Source organism: Musa acuminata, chromosome BXJ1-3, assembly GCF_036884655.1.
Source record: "Musa acuminata AAA Group cultivar baxijiao chromosome BXJ1-3, Cavendish_Baxijiao_AAA, whole genome shotgun sequence".
NCBI lineage: Eukaryota > Viridiplantae > Streptophyta > Magnoliopsida > Zingiberales > Musaceae > Musa > Musa acuminata.
Genome location: NC_088329.1, coordinates 28,085,163 through 28,093,259, shown reverse-complemented (window position 1 = coordinate 28,093,259; position 8,097 = coordinate 28,085,163).

Here is an 8,097-nt window from a genome sequence, read left to right as displayed (position 1 = left end):
GTAGGTATGTGTTGTCTTGTAAGAGCAGAATTATTGTCGAAGAAACAACAGTTTCTCGATGAAATTTCCACCAAAAACTTGAGAAATTTGAGGAGGAAATTGACAGCAAAATCTTAGTTTATATGACAGTAAGGATGTCCAATTTAATCAAGAAAATTTCAGCAGTATAATAACAAGGAAATTGGTGTAAGTTGTGATAGCAGAATTCTCGTCGAAAAATTTCAACGGTTTGCAATGAAAATTTGCAACAATACAAAATCATTTTTAGAGATGAATTTCTCAATAGATCAATCTTAGATGGAAGCCAAGATGATCTATGAAGTGTATAAGAAATTTCATTCAAAAAAGATTGCAAATAGATGGGTTAAGGCAACAATATGCAGCTGAAATTTTCTGCATCACAGATTTTCAAGTGTAGCAGATTGGACGCAAAAGATCAGTGGTTCATATTAACAATTTTTTGATGAAACCAATGGGATCCACTGTTAGGAAGTGTGAAAGATATCATAAAAAATTTATATAGATTTAGATAAAAAAAACGTAGTAGCAAGATCAAACAAACTATGCTATGCGGCTAGAATTTTACAGTGTAGATTTTAAAGTATAGCAGATTAGATGTAAAAGATCAATGGTTTATATTGTGAAGTTTTTAATAAAACTAAAGGAAAATATGCTATTAGGAAGTGTCAAATCTGTCATAAAAATTTCGTAAAGGTTTAGATAGAAAAAATATAGTAGCAAGATCAAATAATCTGTGTTATGGGGCTGGAATTTTACAGTGCAGATTTTCAAGTATAGAAGCTTAGATGTAAAAGATCAATGATTTATATGAAAATTTTTTTGACAAAACTAAAGAAAAATCTGCTGTTAGGAAGTGTCAAAGCTGTCATAAAAATTTCGTAGAGATTTGGATAGAAAAAATGCAGTAGCAAGATCAAACAGATTGTGCTATGCGGTTGGAATTCTGCAATATATCTTTCGCTGTAGAGATGAAAACTTTACGACGAAAAGTTTATGCAGCAATATAGGAACAATTTTTTTTTTTAGATTTTTGAATAATGATAACTAAATTCCAGCAGTAGTAAGGTAGAAAACTAAAACCTATAGCAATTCATGGGGAGATCAAAGGATGATCCGCGGTGGTGAAGATGACGGTGGAATTTAGCGATGATCTTTTAAACAATCATGGGAATTACTTTGGGTGGCTGTGGAGGGCTGATGGATGGCTGTGGAAGGGCAGCGAGATGCCAAGAACGTTGCTTTGATACTAGGTGATAGAACCCTTATATATTCTAAACTTGGGGTTGATCTCTTTAGGGGATCAGCCGCCTTAGAACTCTATAGGGGTTCCTCCCTCCAAGTTGCTGCTCAAAGGCTGCAAAAAAGATTCATCTATTGCTTATTAAAAGAGGATGAATACATGACTATTTATAGGATTTCTAAACCCTAACTCCAAATAGGACTCCTACAAGACTCCTACTCAATTAAGACTCCTATTGAAGACTCATAATAGGACTCCTACTCAAGACTCATATTCTTTTACAACTCCTAATTCTTCTCTAAGAAATAACTTCCAAACCCTAGCCGACCTCTTCACCTCTTTAATAAGGGTCAGCTTAGGTAGGTTTTACATGAATGTCCCTCTCAATTAGGACTATCCTAGCTAGAGTCCTAACAGCTCGTCGGAACTCACCAAGAAGATCGTCGTGAAGTCCAGTAGCTTATCGAGAGTCCATTGGAACATTACCGAGAGATCATCATAAGTTCGCCGGAAGATCACTAGAAGCTCGCCGGTAGAAACCAGACTTATTTAGATTAGTGTATGCTTTAAATTTCATAGTTAGCATATAGTTGGGTTGGAATTAGGCCAACTCAATTAGGGACCAATTGGGCCCAAGGTTGAAATTTCGTGTTAGGCCAAGTGAAAGGCCCAAACAGTGATCCAACAGGTGGAACCGTCATGGCACAATCTTCGAGACTGTGTCAAGTAGTGGTACTACCCAGACTCAGTCTTCGAGACTCTCAAGTAGCGGTGCCGCCCAGACATAGTCTCCCAAGCAATGGTACCACCAGACTAGGTGGTGGTTTCACCCAATGTCAGTGTTGCAGGCGGTGGTACCGCCCAGCACAAGCGGTGGTACCACCCAGCATAGGCGATGGTACTATCATGACCCAAGAAATACAGGATAAGATCCTTTAGGCTCCAAGTTTGAATCCACTTAAGGCCTATAAATACCTCTCTCATCCCTGGTTAGCTCACACAAGAATTGAGAGTGAAAAAGAAAGAAAATGCTATTGTAATCTTGTGTAAACTCCTCTCAAGCTCTAAGTGTTAGAGAAGCTTAAGAGAGGAGGTTGTGGGGTTGTAAAGGTTCTCTCCTGAACTTATTAAAAGGAGAATCGAGTTGTAAGGGAAGTTGATCTTCGCCTATTGAAGAAAGATCGTTAGTGGATGCCAGTGGCCTGGACAGAAGTGGAATCGACAGAGTGGATGTAGGTTATGGTGACCGAATCACTATAAAATCTGGTTTGCATTTATGCTTTACTATTTACATTTATTGCAAACTGCCTTACTTGCTTAACTTACACATTACACTCTTCCATTCGCTTTCAAGTCAAACTCACTTTGTCGAAATCGGTTTCGAGGGTTGGGGGCCTATACAAACCCCACCCTTTCCTACAGGAAAGGGCACCGAAAGCTTGCATTTATTCTAAGAATTTGAGAGCTTAAAAGTATTATAAAAGGCTAGAAGTTCTTCTCCCTCTTTTCTTCTAAGTTTTGATCATTCAAGAGAGGAATGGAAATCTATAAGGGTTGTCTCCTAAGCCTGTCAAAAGGAGTAAAGCTGTAAAAGGATGGTTGGCCTTCGCCTATTGAAGGAAGGCCTTTAGTAAACGCTAGTGACCTCATCTGAGGAGGAAGCCAAAAGTGGATGTAGGTCAAGATTGACCAAACCACTCTAAATCTCGGTTTACATTTACATTCTACTCTCTATCTTAACTGCAAACTGCCTCCGTTGCTTTACTTCAACTATACTTTTGTTTGATCTTAAGTTAAAGAACTTTCTGAAATGCTTTTCATAGAAAATGCTTTCATCGTACAAACGTCATTTTAAACCAACGAAAGTTTTCCGCTGCACTAATTCACCCTCAACACACCCCCCCCCCCCCCCCCCCCCCTCCCCCCCTCCCCCCCACCTCTTAGTGCTCTTGATCCTAATAGTCACGACGATGGAACCACTATAAATCTAGTTTGCATTTACTTTGAGCTTTTTATTTTCATTGCAAACTGATTTCTTACTTCCACTATGCTTACGAATGTGTTTTTAAGTTAACATTTTTCATATATCATTTTCATCGTACGAAGTTTCAAACCGATGTAATTTTTTGTAAGCACTAATTCACCCCCACCTCCTAGTGCCAACTTAGTCCTAATAGTTGGTATCAGTGCTAGTTTTTCTCATTTGTTTTAATACCTAAGAGAATTAACTTTTATCGGATTTCAAGATGGTCACTCTATCATTCATCCTCTTATGTTCAATGGGATGGACTACACATATTAGAAAATTTGAATGAGAGTTTTCTTAATTTCTATGGATTTGAGTTATGGAATATCGTTGAAAACGGATTTGAAAAGTCTTCTCTTCCAATGAATGAATGAAATGATTTGGAGAAGAAGACTTTCTCCTTGAATGCGAAAGCTATGAATACTTTTTATGTGTTTTAGATAAAAATGAATTCAATCGAGTTTTCATTTACAAAACGATTTATGAGATTTGGCACACACTTGAAATCACACATGAAGGCACAAGTACGGTTAAGGAGTCAAAAATCAAAATTTTGGTTCATAATTATGAATTGTTTCGCATGAAATGAAGCTAGACCATTGGAGATATGTACACCTGGTTTACGGATATCGTCAATGGTCTAAAAGCACTTGATAAAAGTTTTTCTAATTTTGAACTTGATAACAAGATATTAAGATCCCTTCCAAAGAGTCGGGATCCTAAAGTAACTACAATTCAAGAAGCCAACGACTTAAACAAATTTCCACTTGAAGAACTTATCGGGTCTTTAATAACCTACAAAATGACTTATGTAACTCGATCGAAAGCTCAAGTGATGATGAACTTGATCTCCTAATAACAAAGTTTAAAAGGTTAATAAAACTATTGAATCTCAGATTTTGATGATAAAATCAATTGATAAGTGTTTATGATTTAATCTACATTTTGAGTGACGCATGATGCTTCGATCAAGATGAGACAATTAAAGTAAGAAGAATCATGTTGTGCTAGGGGAAAACATGTCAGAAGATTGGACGTCGAGCCAGAGGATCGATGGACGTATCGACAGAAGGCATCGGGCCAAGAAGAGTGGATACTACACCAAGGATATCAGAGTTGCAAAGTCAATAGGCCAATTGGACAATAGGCTGCAAGAAAGGACGATACGTCGAAGAATCGGATGAAGCATCGAGGGACCAATGACATGCCAGACAATATGATTAATGCTTAGTATTAATTATCTAGATCGAAGTGTGCTTTTACATATGCAGGATTAACTACGATAGCAAGGCATAAAGCAAAATGAAGTCCCGAAGTCAAGGATGCGATTTCGTTGGGAGTTCGAGAGTTCATCGGAAGTCCGCACATTCGTCGAAAGTTTTGTTGGAACCAGCCGAGAAGTCTCAGAGCTTGCTAGAGACGCTCGTCAGAACTCGCCAAGAAGATAGTCGTGAAGTCCAGGAGCTTACTAGGAGTCTATTGGAATATTACCGAGAGATCATAGGAAGTTCGCCGGAAGATCACTAGAAGCTCGTCGGAAGAAACTAGACTTACGGACTTGTTTAGCTTAGAATATATCTTAGGAATTATAGTTAGTACATAATTGGGTTTGAATTTGTGCCAATCCAATTAGGGGCCAGTTGGGCCTATGTAAGGATAGTGTCGGGCCCAATGAGAGGCCTGAACAATGCCCTAAGAGGTGATACCGTCGTGACACACTCTCCGAGACTGTGTCAGGTGGTGGTACCACCGGTCTGGGCGGTGGTACCGCCCAGACAAAGCCTCCGAGAGGCTGAAGGCGATGGTACCACCAGTTTGGGCGGTGGTACCGCCCAATGTCAGGCGGTGATACCGTCAGACTGAGTGGTGGTACCGTCCATTGCAGTGTTAGTGTCAGACTAATAATGGCGGTGGTACCGCCCGGACCCAGGAAACCTGGGATGAGATCTTTTTAGGCTCCAAGTTTGAATCAACTTGAAGCCTATAAATATCCCTCTCATCCCTGGTTAACATACATATGCACAGAGAGTTTTAAAGTGAGAAAACGTTGTAGAAATCACTTGAGAAATACCTCCTCTAGCTTAAACTTAGAGTTCTGTTTAGAGAGGAGTGTGTGTGCTTGTAAAGGTTGTCTCCTAAACCTATGAAAAGGAGAAGAGGGGTGTAAAAGGTGGTTGGTCTTCGCCTATTGAAGGAAGATCGATAATGGATGCCGGTGGCCTCGATAGAAGAGGAATCGGCTAAGTGGATGTAGGTCATGATGATCGAACCACTCTAAAATCTGGTTTGCATTTTATTTTGAGCAATTTATCTTTACTGTAAACCTCTTTAATAGCTTACTGCTTTCAATACATTTATGAACATGTTTCAAGATAAGTTTCCGAAATTGGTTTTCAATATATGAAGAAATTTTCATAACCGACATAATTTTAACACTACACTAATTCACCCCCTCTCTTAGTGCCGACCCCTTTCCTAACAATTGGTATTAGAGCCTCATTTTCTCATTTGGTTTAACACCCAATGAGAAATGACTATTTTCAGCTTTCAAGAGGGTCACTCTCTCATTCGTCCTCCCTTATTCAATGGGACGGACTACACTTATTGAAAAACTCGAATGAGAGTTTTCTTGCTTTCTTTAGATTTGAATTTATGGAATATTGTTGAAAGTTGTTTTAGAAGGTCTTCTCTTCCAATGAACCATTGGAATGATTTGGAGAAGAAGACTTTTTCCTTAAATGCTAGAGCTATGAACGCTCTATTTTGCGCTTTAGATAAAATTGAGTTTAATGAAATTTCTATGTGCGAAACGAATTTTGACATATGGCACACTCTCGAAATCACACATGAAGGCACTAATAGAGTAAAAGATTCAAAGATTAATTTTTTAATGCATGATTTCGAGCTGTTTCAAATGAAACCAAATGAGACTATTGGAGACATGTACACTTGTTTTATAGATGTCGTCAATAGTTTAAAAGCTCTTGGTAAAAGCTTTTCGAATTTTGAACTCGTTAACAAGATTTTAAGATCTATTTCTAAAAATTAGAATTTGAAAGTAACGATAATACAAGAATTAAAAGATTTGAACTATTTTCCAATTGAAGAACTAATTGAGTCTTTAATATCCTACAAAATAACTAATATGGCACTTGACGAACATGAGAATCACCTTCCAAAAAATATGAAGGATTTTGAACTTAGAACAATTGAAGACCACTTGAGCATCAGCTCAAGTGATGGTGAACTTGAACTACTCATGAAATTTAAAAAGTTTATGAAACAAAAATTAAAAATAAAAAGAACGTAACTACTTGCTATGAACGCAAGAAGAAGAACACAAATTGGGATGAATCGAGCTCATCCGAAGATGAGAAGAAAATCAACAAAGGCGAGCTAGCAAACTATGCCTTAACGGTTTTCGACGATGTGGTAATCAAAATGCCTTTAATTTATTTCAAAATTACATGATGTTTTTTTTCATGAGTTATTTTTAATTTAGTTTTAAAAAAAATATTATTTTTCTTAAAAATTATCTGTTTAATAAATGAAAATGCAAAAAAAAAGGATCAAGCTTATTATGCTAGTAATTTTAAAATAATAATTACATATTTTATGATAAAGAAATAAATGTTACATTTAAATATAATGATTAATCCTATGTGTAATGTGTTATTTTTTTTTTGTCGTGATGATTTTGATTGAAGATGATTTGGAATCTTGCTTAATGAGTTTATCTTTCTAAATTATGTATGATGATTCTTGCAATTTATGTATTATTGATTTTTAGAATAATAAAAGTGGCTTATTGATCTTTGTCGCAATAAATCTTGCACTTTCGGTTTTAAACATGATACATGTTTTTATTTGGCATAAATGAAATAAAATCATATGAATTGAAACAACTAAAAAGAGGAAAACATTTTTCTTGAAAATTATTTTTCTCTATCTTATTGATTTTGATGAATCCATTTGTATCATTTTTATGAATCTCTTGGACTTTGAAAATGATTTTGATGATTTAAATTTGAATAAATTTTTATCCAAATCATGATCTTGATTCCTTGATATTTACAAATTAAGATTTATTATAAATCAAGATTTTTCATTAATCGTTCTCCTACTATTCTTCTTGGTATTTTGTTTAAAAAAGAGATTAACTATATGAATCATGTCTTTCGGTATTTAAGTGGTCTTATCTTTGATGACATGATTTCTTTGTATTTATAGCATGAATGCAATGATTGAAATATTTTACACTATTATGTTCTTCCCTTATTCTTTCTTGTTTATAATGATAAAGGGGGAAAAGTTATGATCATGCATGGTAGGATGTAATTTGACAAATTGATACCATCATGATGTGAAATATTTATGATTTAGAATGATGCGTGCAATACTTATGCTTTTTAATTATGATGATGAATGTGATATATTGCATATGATGTGAATCATGATTGCTTTGATTTGAATTCAACGTTTATCTCAATTATGGCATTTTGAAATAAGAATGATTACTTCCCTTTGTCATGCTTTGTAAAGGGAAAAAGAGATACAAAATTATATTCTTCCCTTCTTTTTTACAATGACAAAGGGGGGAGATAGCTAACTTGCACAAATCAAGAAAATGCAAAAACTTGCAACTTACACATTGCTAAAGGAAGCAAGAATCGCTAGCTTGCACACTTCAACAAGAAATCTATCTTGTATTTGCTTTCGAAATATTGCTAGCTTATATTTTTTAAAATGATATAAAAATTTGCTAGCTTGCATGATGTAAAACTTACTATCTTGAACATCACCTAATCTT